The sequence below is a fragment of the Lagopus leucura genome, unplaced genomic scaffold, assembly GCF_019238085.1.
Source record: "Lagopus leucura isolate 7727_CA_CO unplaced genomic scaffold, USGS_WTPT01 Super-Scaffold_100002, whole genome shotgun sequence".
NCBI lineage: Eukaryota > Metazoa > Chordata > Aves > Galliformes > Phasianidae > Lagopus > Lagopus leucura.
In genome coordinates this window covers 48,158,909-48,172,189 of record NW_024962263.1, presented here as the reverse complement: position 1 = coordinate 48,172,189, position 13,281 = coordinate 48,158,909, and positions in this window count along the sequence as shown.

Here is a 13,281-nt window from a genome sequence, read left to right as displayed (position 1 = left end):
AAAATAAAATAAAATAAAATAAAATAAAATAAAATAAAATAAAATAAAATAAATCACATCATTTGTCTTCTAACCAGCATAACTGGAAAAGCCAGATCTACCCTTAGAAGTGAAACTCCAGTTTGCAGGTTGATGCAAAGCCTCTTTATTGAAGATAAATTTGGGGACAGAGAAGCTTTTAATTCTATGTTTTATATATCTTTTCTGTGGATACACTTTATCATGAGTTGGATGTAAATGTTGCTCAGGTTGCTTTCACTTCTACATGGAGGAAGTCCTGAGGCAGCAGCAAGTGGCATCAAGTCAGCACAAGGCTCAACACGTTGCTTCTCACAAACGGAAGAAATGAGAAGAAACATCTAATTTCAGCCTGAGACAGCTACAACTACAGCAGCAACTTTCTGTCTGGGTTCAGATATCTTCATAGTTGCTGCCCTTTATTCTCTTCCACAATTAACAGGGGAAAAGTGATTAGGATCAGATTCCTGATTTTCAGATGCTTTTTTTTTTTTTCTCTTGCTGTAACAGTGTAAAAATACTTGACAAGCCAGCATTTCTGTAAGTCTGTTTCCCTGAGAGCCTGAATTGGATGTGTAGAACTTATCTGATATAGGACAGAGGTTTGACAGTAGAAACAGGAAGACAGTGAAGCCTCTATCTATGACAGTGAAGCAGAGTTTATGTTGCACAGTTTCTCTTCTAATCCTCTAGATTGTGAACACCCTTTCCATTTAGACAACTCTGAATCACTGTCAGGCAGAAACTGCCTGTCTTCTTCAACTTTTGCAGTGTTCAGACTCATATTTTTACATGCTTTCATATGTATCTAATCTAACTAAAGTAAATGGAAGATACAGGCACTTAGCATGTCCAAGGTGCTCACAGTCCTGGCTCCAAGCGCCAGAACAAGGACCAGTGGTAGCTAGAATGGCTGGTAGGTTGACATTTGAATAACTAATGTGCTTTTCAAATTGTATTTTTTCATCCTAAGAATGGAGAAGGGAGTTGCATCAATCACATCTTGGCTGCAAAATAGTAGACATTATAGAAGTGTGATTTTTAGATTATAAAGGTTCGATATAGGAGGGATTAGTTGTCGGCTTTTGTTATTTTTGGTTTTTTTTTGCTGTTGTCTTGATTTGTCAAATTAGGCTTCTCAAATTTGAGAAAAAATTGTATCATTCCAGTCAAGAGCTGTGGAGGCAGGATAAGGAGGTAAGAAATTTGCCTGGCATTTTATTAAGAAACACAAATAGAATCTCAGTTTTCCTTGAAACTTTGCCCAAGACTTTAATTTAATTTAATGTTGTTAAGGGAAACTTCTAACAAAATAAAAACTGCATTTCTCATAGACAAAAAACAGTAAAACCAGCAGGGAGTGAGGCTTATAAAGATATTTCTCTTTTGCAATACAGTTGGAATGCAATGGAATTTAAGACAAAATTCTTTAAAGAAGTAAATACAATAGCATACATACCAGTTGTTAAAAGAGATAAGCTTTATTTTGTGGCAACTGTACTCTTTAAATTTGTTAAATAGAAGATCTTCTTTGCCAAACTTTGATTTTTATATGGTAAAGAGACCTTGTTTTCCTAATCACAGGATCACAGAATTGCAGGGGTTGGAAGGGGCCTCAAGAGATCATCAAATCCAACCCTTCTGCTAAAGTAGGTTCTCTACAATAGGTGCACACATAATGCTTCAATATAGTTGCTATTTTGGGTGAAATGTTCTTCTGGCTGTTTGAGATTAATATTTTGGATTTGGGGGATGGGGTTTCAACTCCAATATGAAGAAGCTTACCGCATTGTCATGTCAGTGATGAGGATATTATTTCTAATTGCATAGCAGTTTTTGTTTGTTAGCAATTTTTTACAAAGGAGTTTCAAGAGTTAAGTGGTCATCAGTTTGCTTTTTTGTTTGTTTATTACAGTTTATTTCTTCCTATTTTGAATTCTAGAACTACCACTGATTGCCAAATTCCAAGTCATGTGAAGTTATTTATGACTTTTTTTAACCCATTTACTCAGTGCTGAAGAGTATTTCCTCCTGATTTCAGTATAAAGCACTTCTGGGGAAATTCAATTACAGCACCCTTCTTTTTTTTTTAACTGCAGTACTGTTTTCTGACTCCAGTTTGCCAGCTGTAGTGGTTTCAATGGCAGGAAACTCAGAAAAACACTTGGTGTCATTTGTTTTGTCAACACATGTACCAGTTCTGGAACAGATCGTTACAGTGGGTAATCTTTTCTTTCAGAAATCTCACCCCACGCAGCAGCATCCAGAGAGAAACTCTTGCCTCAAGAGTTGAATCTAATCAGAGGCCAAGCCAGAGAACAAATTTTCCTGCTGCTCACACAGCTACTTCTAAATGCAGAAGCTTGTGTGACAAAGACAGCTAAAAAAACACATTCTTCAAAGTCTGATCACATACTAAGGAAAATATCTTGGAAGAATATGTAAAAAAGCCTTTCTGCTTCTTGTTACTGAGCTGTTAGCACTGAATCTTGTTGCAAGGATTATGTACTGTAAGAAATGTCAAACTGTGTGAAAGCCTGGGAACTGAATAAGCAAACACTCGCGTACTGTAAGAGACGTTCCAATAGTGAGAATAACTTTGTCTCTATTTTACAGGCTGGTGATACTGTACTTTGCATTTCATAGATTTTTTGTGTTCTCCTGGTCTCCCATAGGGTTTCTGTGACAACATTCTGTGAGTGGTAGGGTTGTTTTGAGGATCAGAACAGCATTCCAAATTCTGATCAGGCTATGATACTGTGGCATGTTATTAGTTTTTAGCACAGGTGGGAATTAAGTTCCACTGGAGTAATAATCATAAATTCAATGAACCTCCTCTTTCCTGTCTCACAGAATGTCTATAACCACTACCTCTGTGCTTATGACATCATTCTCATCTTTTGGGCCAAGTCTGAAAGTCTTCCACTTGTAGTGGAATATAGTGCCATGTAAAGGTTCTGTTTCTTTTAATGGAAATATTTTCTGAGCACCTGATGATGAAGAAAATCCCAGCAGTAATTTCATTTTAAAGAGCAGACAAATATAAGGAAGCCTTAGTTACATAGATACATTTATTGCTCTGAAAGTAGTGCCTCCTATTTATTTCTGTGAAAACTACAACAGATATAAAGAACCCAATAATGCTATTTGATAGAGCAAATTCTCAGCTACAAAATGCTAATTGTCCTGCTAACAGAAAATGTGATCAAACAGTCCTAGTTAGTAGTAGAAATAACTACTATAAGTAATATAATAATAAGTAGCTGAGAATTTTCTCTATCAAAAAAGTTTTTGTGTTCTTTGTATCTGTTGTAGCTACCATGAAAACAAACGGGAGGTAGTAGTTTCAGAGCAACCTGTGTATCTCTGCACGTGTGTATTTATATATGTTGACAAAGACATTAGTAGGTTTATACCAAGTTATACAAGTGAATCACTGGATAATTTATTTATGGAATTACACTTAAGAATTCTAAGCAGTGAACAGTAATGGCCACATCTTAGTTGTCAATTATTCAAGTCATTAGTCATTTCCCTGAAGGCTTTACTGTTCTCCTGCAGGCATCTCGAAAAGACACAGTAATGCCATTAGTCAATTGGCTGCCTGTCCGATTCTTGAACTTTGAAAGCGAGCACCAACATGTCAGCTCCTGGTTCATACTCCCCATCTAACAGGCTTTTTTCTTACTGCTTACACTGCACAGTCATTATTCCTGTCACCCCATGTGTCAGGAATCCTGTGACCAGCTCCATCTTACACTTAGATCACTGAATGAAAGTGGAAAATTGGAAGGTGGTAGGCTACAGGTAAGAGTTTGCTACTTAATGGGGGAATGTCCAGTTCTGGGCTCCCCAGTACAAAAAAGACAAGGATCTCTTGGAAAGAGTCCAGTGGAGGGCCACGAAGATGGTGAAGGGCCTGGAGCATCTCTCCTATGAGGAAAAGCTGAGTGAACTGGGTCTGTTTAGCCTTGAGAAAAGAAGACTGAGAGGGGACCTGATCCAGGTCTATAAATATCTAAGGTGTGGGGGGCAGAATGGTGAGGCCAGACTGTTTTCAGTGGTGAGTGGAGACAGGACGAGGGGAAACGGCTGGAAACTGCAGCATAGGAAGTTCTGCACAAATGTGCGCAAGAACTTCTTTACAGTGAGGTGACGGAGCACTGGAACAGGCTGCCCAGGGAGGTGGTGGAGTCTTCTTTTCTGGAGATGTTCAAGACCTGTCTGGATGCCAACCTGTGTGACCTGCTGTGGGGAACCTGCTTTGGCAGGGGGGTTGGACTCGATGATCTCTGGAGGCCCCTTCCAACCCCTACAGTTCTGTGATTCTGTGAGTGCAGTCCACTTATCTTACAGAAGAGTCCAAAAAGCAGCATCCCAGTCTCACCACATAACCTATCTGAATTTAACCTCACAAAAAAAAGTCCCAGTGCAGCAAGGAGGGGCTCAAAGTTTGTGGGGTATGTAATTTCCATGAGAATTACTGCAGTGAAAGGACAACATTCTTCCGCAACATTGTAACACATGGTTTGACCTGGCAGGCGGCTGAACACCACAGCGGTTTGCTCACTCCCCATCAGCAGAATGGGAGAGAAAATAAAAAGTTAATAAATAGAAATGAAAGGATTCGTGCTTTGAGATAATTGCAGTTGCAGCTAAACAGCAAAATAAATTTTAAAAAAAAGTAATTTGCAATGTATTTACCATCAGCCAACCAATCTTTTACTTAATGCAAGCACTGCACAGCAATAACAAAAACATAGAGTTGTAGCTATTAACAACATTTTCATCCTACATCCAGAACACAATGCTATACCAGCCATTCTGAGGAGAGCTAACACTATCCCAGTCAAAACTAAGTTATATTTCAATATTACCAAGAAGTAACTTGCAGGTTACCAGATTAACACTTTCAATTAATGTACTTAATTGATGTTTCTTATCCTGCAGTGCTAGTCTCATCTTTCCCCAGGCAGCATTATGATGTTATTGTTTCCTTTTGCTATCCTTTTTTTTTTTTTTTTTTTTTTTTTTTATAAATTTGAAATCAGCATGTACAAAGTATATTATAGATTCAGTAAATGTAAGTTTTCACAGTGATCTCAAGTTACAAATCGGAATAAAGGGCATTTGCAAATACTTTTGGATACAGAACATGAATTCTAGTCTAGTCTCATGATTGAATGTCATCGGCAAGACTTATTCACATGTGGTACTGTTACTTTTTGTCGGTATTGTCTGTTTACATCAGAAGTTCTCCAGCAGAATGATTGTATCTCTGATTCAAATCTTCTCTACTCTAATAGATTCCATCTGGAGGGACTACATGTTTGTAAAAAACTCAAGTACAATTGAGAGGACCCTTTGTGAGGATACTTTAAGGTAGGCTTCTGAAATCTTTAAGTGTTTCGGAGAGAGGTATCTATTCCATTCACTTTCAAATGAGTTATTCATTTCACTGAGATTACTTAAAGCCTTACAGCATCTTTTGCATGACAAAAACTAAGCTAGAAATCCAGATAGGATCCACATCATGCAGCAGCATAATTTCTGGTCTAATCATTAGGCTAAGAGCCAGAAAGAGCTGGTTATAGAAGCTCAGAGACAATGAGCTCTTGCTATTCAATGTTTCACATCTTCCACTGATTTAAAGCAATAATTCTGTGATTTTGAAGTCCTTGATTTTGAGTATTGCTATTAAATTTCTCTTTGAAGTTGGGCAACAATCCCTTGTAGCTGACTGCAGATGCAGTTCAGCCTTCTACATTTCCTAGACCCTGAATGTGGTAATGACTTCACAACTACACTGCTTCCTTTTGTACTACAAGAGCTGCTCTGAAAGTGATGCCTTATGTTATTATATTAAACATAATTTTATTGTGTTGGCCCAAGACATCAGAGGAATTTTCCCACCAACATTCCATTACATGTTGTTGCCATAGATGGCAGTAGAGGGATAGTCTGACAAAACAATACCTGACATGGAAGTCTATATGAAACAGAGGTGTGAAATTAGGTTCCTCCATGCAGAAAATATGTTCCCATTGACATTCATCAGTGCCTACTAAACACTTATGGAGACCAAATAGTAGATGTGAGCATAATGAAGTTGCAGTGGATGGCGAATTCAGCAGTGGCAATAGTAGGTCACTTCTGCTGGGGCAAATTTTATGAGTATGGCATGCAGGCTCTTGTTCATTGGTGGAAAAAATGCATAGCTCGTGGTGGTGACTATGTATAAAATAATGCTCAATAGCTGAGAATTTTCCTAGTAAGTATTGTTATTGTGCTCTTTGTGTTTGTTGTAGCTTCCACAGAAATAAATGGGAGGCATTACTTTCAAAGCAACCTATGTATTTCTCTATAAAATCAATCTTCTTGTCATAGGATACTACATACTTGAGAAATACTTAACCTTCCTCACTTCTTGAGGGTTTGATTACGTAGTGCATCACAAGTACGATCAGGTCCAAGACAAGATAACCTTAAAGCGGGGAAACTATAAAGACAGCACAGAATAAAGATATTCAAAAGTAATTCTTTGAAGTAAGAGCTGAACATTTTTCCTGTGATAGATAAATAAATATATAAGTATCTGTAATCCAAAATACTTGAAGTGCCTTATTAGACCTATAATTTTTAACTCACGCATTTGACAATGACTTTTAAAGAGTTCTTTACTTAAATAGAGTGTTGTGATCCTCAAAAGAATTTTTGATTAAGTGCTTCCCACCTGATTTTATTTTCTTCTGATAAATAGCAGGTTGCACTCTATGTGTAGCTCAAGTGAGCTTTTCAGATTTAGAAGTGTCAGAATATAAATCAAATCTTTCACTTCTGTTTTCGTCTCTCCAACAGTACAAATGGGTATTCAGTGTCAACTTATGAGGATGAAAAGATCTTCCGAGGTAGCAGTGAAACCCACCTGAGCTGAAAAAACCTACAGAGAAAATCACATAGCCTAGAGTCTACAGTTCACATTCAGGCTTTACATACTTCTGTAGTCCTGATTTCTCATCTTTCAAGCTGAGAACAACATTTTTCTGCAAAGAAAAGGGGGATGTGAGAAGAGCATGCATGTATGTTGGTATTCAAGTCTTGAGCTGAATTCACCAGCACTTTTTTTTTTTTTGCTCATTCATGTGATATTTAAATGGTCACAATCACGTATGAAGAATTATTTCAGTTGTGGCATCCCCCTGCAGCAGAAAGGGTTGGCTACATACAAGGCAACAAATGACTATTACTGGTGATTGCATCCTGATTCGGAAAAATGTGTCACGTAATGCCAAATTGCTCTGCAGCTCTGTTGTTAGGTATGCTTGGTGAGACCACAGTGGTTACATTTAAAAATGTGTATACATGTATGTGCTGTGACATATATGTTGATAAAGGAAATGTTGAAAAAACATGACTGTAGTAGTGGAGCCTAACTGACTGTCCGGACATAAGGTGACAGCTATGTTCACTGCTATTAAACACTACTATTAAACGTAGCTTGGCTTCATTGGTGCCTTCTCTAATTATAGCTAAATCTCCAATATACAGGCTGATTACCAAAATTCTCAAAATTTTGTAAACCATTACTCTGACTTTTTCTGTCTTGACAATTAGAGCCAAATATTTTGCCATTATCAACAAGTCACCAAAAGTGTTATCTGTGTGAAGTTATTTTTGGTAGAATTTTCTTGTATGACTACCAGAATAAGTGTAGTCATTTCTGTGTTAAGAAATATCACAACCATCACATTCTGTGAGGTGCGTAGTCGGTTGGCATTTATGCACACATAGACATACATACAAATGCATATTCCCAGTATATATATACGTAATATGTGTACGCATACAGTGCACTGTCTGGCTTTGCAGAAAACATCTGTTACTGATTGTGGTTTGATTTGTTTCCACAAGGCATTACATTCCTTTATCATAACCATCTGTCATTTTCGCCGTGTACACTGAATTAATTGCAGAATTTTAAACAGCTCATTTAAAACTAACCACAAACAAAATTATTATCTGGTGAGAGCAGTTTATGAATAAAATGTGTATTCCTACTGTGAGGACAGTAGCCACTATTAAGATTTAATAATTCAAATCATCTCTAAACTTTTAGGAATGTAGTAGAAAGTCCTGTAATGTAAAGAAGCTCATGCTGTTATGAGCAAATCCCAAGTCCTTCAGAAGTACAGAACTACGCACAAATCAAGATAAAGAGAAAATAAATTTAATCCTTAACTCTATTTCTTCATGCAACAGTGGGAGATGAAACTTTTGAACAGTGTTTTGATGACAAACTAACTTCTAGTATAAGTAGGAACAACCCTCTGAGTCAACAGAGGTATGCCATCTATGTTTCCTAACGTAGAACACTGGATTTACTTTAAACCTCATTTTTCTGCAGGGGTATAGGAGGTTTACTTTCGAATGCTCTCCTGCCTCAACTCTCTGTAAGATTTAGGATGGTTTTATGTCTTTCATTATCTCTATCAGTGGCGTAATACTCAGAAGCGTATTGGCCCCTGTACGAGACTTTCTCATTCCAACTTCATGCATGAAGAAAATGGAAGAAATTGTAAAAACTGTGGCCCTCTCTCCTATGTGTGAATAGTCTTGACTAATCTGTGTAATAAATATTTGACATAGACAAGCTGTTTTGTTAAGAAAGATGGCATACCCTCCTACATGAATTGTATCTGAAAAAGTGCATAATGGAAATATTAGAGTAAGTGCTTGCCAAGAGTCAGGGTGAAACAGGCTAACTTATTATACTAATTGTGTTCTTCATTCCTTTGTTTATATTGTCTATACCAATTAAAGAGTCATTAGTAAGATTAGATGTCCCCAGTTGTGCCAATTAGGCAACAGTACATCCTGATTTTTAATATGAATATGGTTTCAGTTCAAGAATTTATCTAGTGGTCATTATTTTTACATTTTTCAAGACTTTGTCTCTGTCAAACTAAACGTGCTTGGGCTCATCTGTGCCTTCATTTGCTCTCCTAAAAAGCTCTTTACCTTCTTACAAACTCTTAAACAATTACTTTGCTTATCATCTGCAATATGCATTATAATTTCATCACTTTCAATCCAGTTTTTGCTGAAGATCATATGTTCCTTTGATCTCTGAGATAAAAGTAAATTTCTCAGAGAGTATGCCTTTATTGACATCATTCCAGCTTTCTTTTCTTGTTCTCTGTAACCAAACAACTGTATCCCAACATTTTAAAATACAGAGCTGTCACTATTTTAAGTACTCAGCCCCATTTGTTCTTAATTATTGCACATTTAAACTGAAAAACCTCCATTGCTAAAGATGACATTGGCTTGTATATATTCTAATTAGACACACTAAATTCATTCTAACTGTATAATAAAGTAAACCAAACAAAAGAAAACCAAAGTAGGAAATAAGTGCACACGAAAAGCTATTTTATGAGTACATTAAGAACTTTTAATTTAATACTAGAAAGTTAGGCACTGTCATAATTGAAGTTGCCTATTCAACATATGAATTATGATAGTCTTTAACTGCATGATCCTAGAGTACTTTCTGTGCAACTGCAGGAAATGCATGCCTTGAATAAATTACTCTGACTCATCTATAGAAAATGCTTGGTACTATTTATTCAGTGATGCAAGCACACTTTGCTAAAAAGTGTGATCATGTAATTAAAAGTTGTATCATAAAATCACAGAAGTACAACCCTTCTTTTCTGAATGACTTTATAACTGACAGTTGCTATTGTTTTTAACAGCTTTATTCGGGTATATAATGTCTTTATTTAAGATTCCCCTTTACAAAACTGACATCAAATTCTATCATATAAAGTTGTCATTGTCTGTGTGGAAGTGATCAGATTTACCCAGAAAGTGTCAGAATTAATTGCTCAATACAAAGGGATTCCACTGTCTTTTTCTACATTGTTTCCGTATATTAACCTAACCAGTATGTAGAGGCCTCATCAGTGTAGGACTTAAGTCTCAGTCAGTGATGACTTAGCTGCTCTAGCTGAACCTCCTGACTGATCAGCAGTGCCATTTTGTACAACCTAAAGGACTTCATGTGTGAGTTTATATCCAGCAGTCATGGCAGCAGGAATTTTCCTTGGCTTCTGCCCTTATCTCAGGAAGTAAGTTAGCAAGTGTCTGCTACTCAGATGTCTTCCACATGAGACCCACTGAAGAACACATATAATCACAGCAGAGGTCAGAATGTTTGCAGTCTCAGCAGTCTCAGCAGTCTGGCTTTAGAGCACTGTTTTCATCAGAATTTGTGGTCTGACATCACCCTTAAGTACTGTAACCACAACCAAGAGATTCAGATTAACCAGGTAAAAAATGACACTGGTTAAATGCAGTATAGTTAATTAACCAACATCATACACAAGTGCTACGGACCACATATCAGATGTCATACTGACCCATGGCTGCAATTGGCTGTCCCTGCTGGCACCTGTTCAAGCCCAGCCTTTCCTTGCTGGTAGATGCTGAACAGCCCAGATGTCCTAAATTTTAAGAGGCAACAGAACAGCCCAAACCTGTGCTGCCTCTTCATCTGCCCCTCCCACCCCTTCAAGAAATACATCAGAGAGTGGTCAGATGAAAAGAAGCCCTTCCAAACTATACAGACGCTGATGTTAAAACCCTAACACTATGCTAGCAATACTAATGCTAGCAGTGCCTTGCTAAAAATGCAACTAATACAAGGAGTCAAACAAAGTTCTTAGGTGATATTCAAGAGAGCCTTGTACAGCTAGGTCATGGGGAGAGCTCCTTATGATACACTGCACCATTTTTTTACCAGCAGCATGACTGGGGACTATATGTGTAATAGTAATACACTGCAAGGTTGCAGGGCATGGGACACAAGGATGCCAGGATTGTATACCCATAGTGTTCCCCTCCTCTTGCGCTCTCCAACTCAGCCATCTTGTGGTTACACTACAGATGTAACTGGATGAACACTGATAACTGCAAGAGGCTTCAGCATGTTCAGGATGGCTGAAATACTTGGATTTTATCAAATAAAAGGCAGCCAAAATGCAGACTAAATATTTTCTGAAATGCAAAACTCTCCTATCTGACAGATGAAAGAAACACTAGCTTGAAAAAAGGGAGGAAATAGAAAACCCGAATGACTTAATCTTTGTATGGCATGAAACTAAGAGTCTTCTTTCAGATGAGGGCAACCACAGCACAGTTGTGTGCATGTGTGGCTATAAAAGCCTCTGGGCACGAAGCGTTTTAACCAACAGGTCATTATACAAGCACATAATTAATAGAATCTGCATTAACTGTATATTAATAAACATTCCACGTCAGCAGGTTGTTGTTATTAAAGAAATAATTGTATTTTTAACTTAGAGATAAGTAGTGAAGGTCTTCACCTAGAAATGATTTTATTTTTTTCATGTTCTATTTATTTACAACTCTGGTGAGAAATATACTGCATAATGACTTTACATTTTGCTCTCAGAAAAATATATTATGAGACTGCACACTGACATTTGTTCAATTTTATACCACATGACACATACCACATAGACTGGGGAAATTAGTCTCAGATTTATAAACAAAACTTCTTACACGAGTGACTCATTTTAGTTGAATGTGTATGGTCCTTAATGGGAACACATATGTTTATGCTAAATAACCTGTATTACCAACTGAGACTGCACAATTCTCTCCACCATTAGAAAGATTGATTTTGCCTTGGAGTGCCTCTACTCAACAGAAGTACCCTTCAGGTAAGTTGAAAAAGTTACCAGGAATGCAGTGTAAATGAGCAGTGAAGATTCTGGTGGAGATGGAGGAAAATTATAACATGCCAGTGAAAAGCATCTTCAGTGTTCTAATATGTTAAACAATTGGGGAAAATAATAATAATAATAATAATAATAAAATAAAGGGCAAGAGGGGAAAAAAAGTAAAAGTAAGTATGCCACACTATGCAACAAAACGATTCTTATAGGTTGCCTAACTTGAAAGTATGGAAGAATTCAAATGACACACATAGACAACCAGAGAACAAGGTTAATTCTCCAAAATTGTTAATTCTAATACTTTCGAAATATTTTGTGAGATCAGATTAAGTTTAGACAAGTTATAGGGTAGTCTTCATTATGGAGAACCTTGGAAGATATTTTTTTATTAATAAAATGCTGAATTTTGATTAATAAAATGGTGAATTTAATAAGTAGTGACAGTATCCATAAATCCTTTTTTCTTTGTTGAAGGGAATGATTATTAGTTGAAGCACAGTCATTGCTTTCACTTGTTTTGAAATATGAAGAGTAGAAAAAAGGTCCTCTAATCAATAAGGAAGCAAGCCTCAGCAACTAGATACCAAATCTCAGCTGTCAAACTTCAGAAGAAACTGAAACTGAAACAACAAACTTCTAAATTTATTGAAGTTGTATTTGAATAGTTCTGTAATATAATCCTTATGCTTATGCCTGTTAAATCGTGACTGATGGTAATCACAATGTCACTGTCACGTCCATTTAGGAATGTAAATATAGGAAAAGAACTACAACTGCTAAATTAAGAATGGAGACTTTCTTACAGGGTAAAAATAAATCCTTCATTCTGTTATGTTTACTTTTCTCTTTTATCAAAGGGAAATAACATTTATCAGGCATGGAGGGATCCATGCTAGATTGTTGTGTTGTTTGTTTGTTTTGTTGTTGTTTGTCAATTTAAAACAAACCTGTATCCATAGTGTTCATAAGTTCCAAATGAAAATAATTTTCTTCTTTTTAAAAGTGCAAAGTTGTCAGCAAATCTACAATAATTTGCTACGTGACTCCATTGCTTTCCTGTCTTTATCTCTTTGCTGAGCTGCACACCAGAGCTATGTCCTTTCAGAAACACAACAATAATTTTCACAGGATTGAATCTGTACATAAATATAATACGTTCAGAATATAGAGTGGAGCTGTATGTAACTATAGTCAGTCATGTAAGTAGCTGCCTGAAGTCTGCAATGAGTGAATATCATATAATACATTTGTTATTATTTCTCATGGAGACTTTTCCTCTCATTTTCTAAAGTGACTGCTCATGACAGAAAAAAAAAAGACAAGATCCGTGCATAGGACTGTTATCCATCCATCCCAAAATTTTTATCTTTTCCATTTCTTCAGAATGTCCCAGATAGAAACCCTGCTTCAGAGCAGAGAGAAATATCACATTAGAGACACTAGAGCAAGCTGATGCATCAACACAGTGAAAATCGGTGCTGAACGTACATATTTTTCA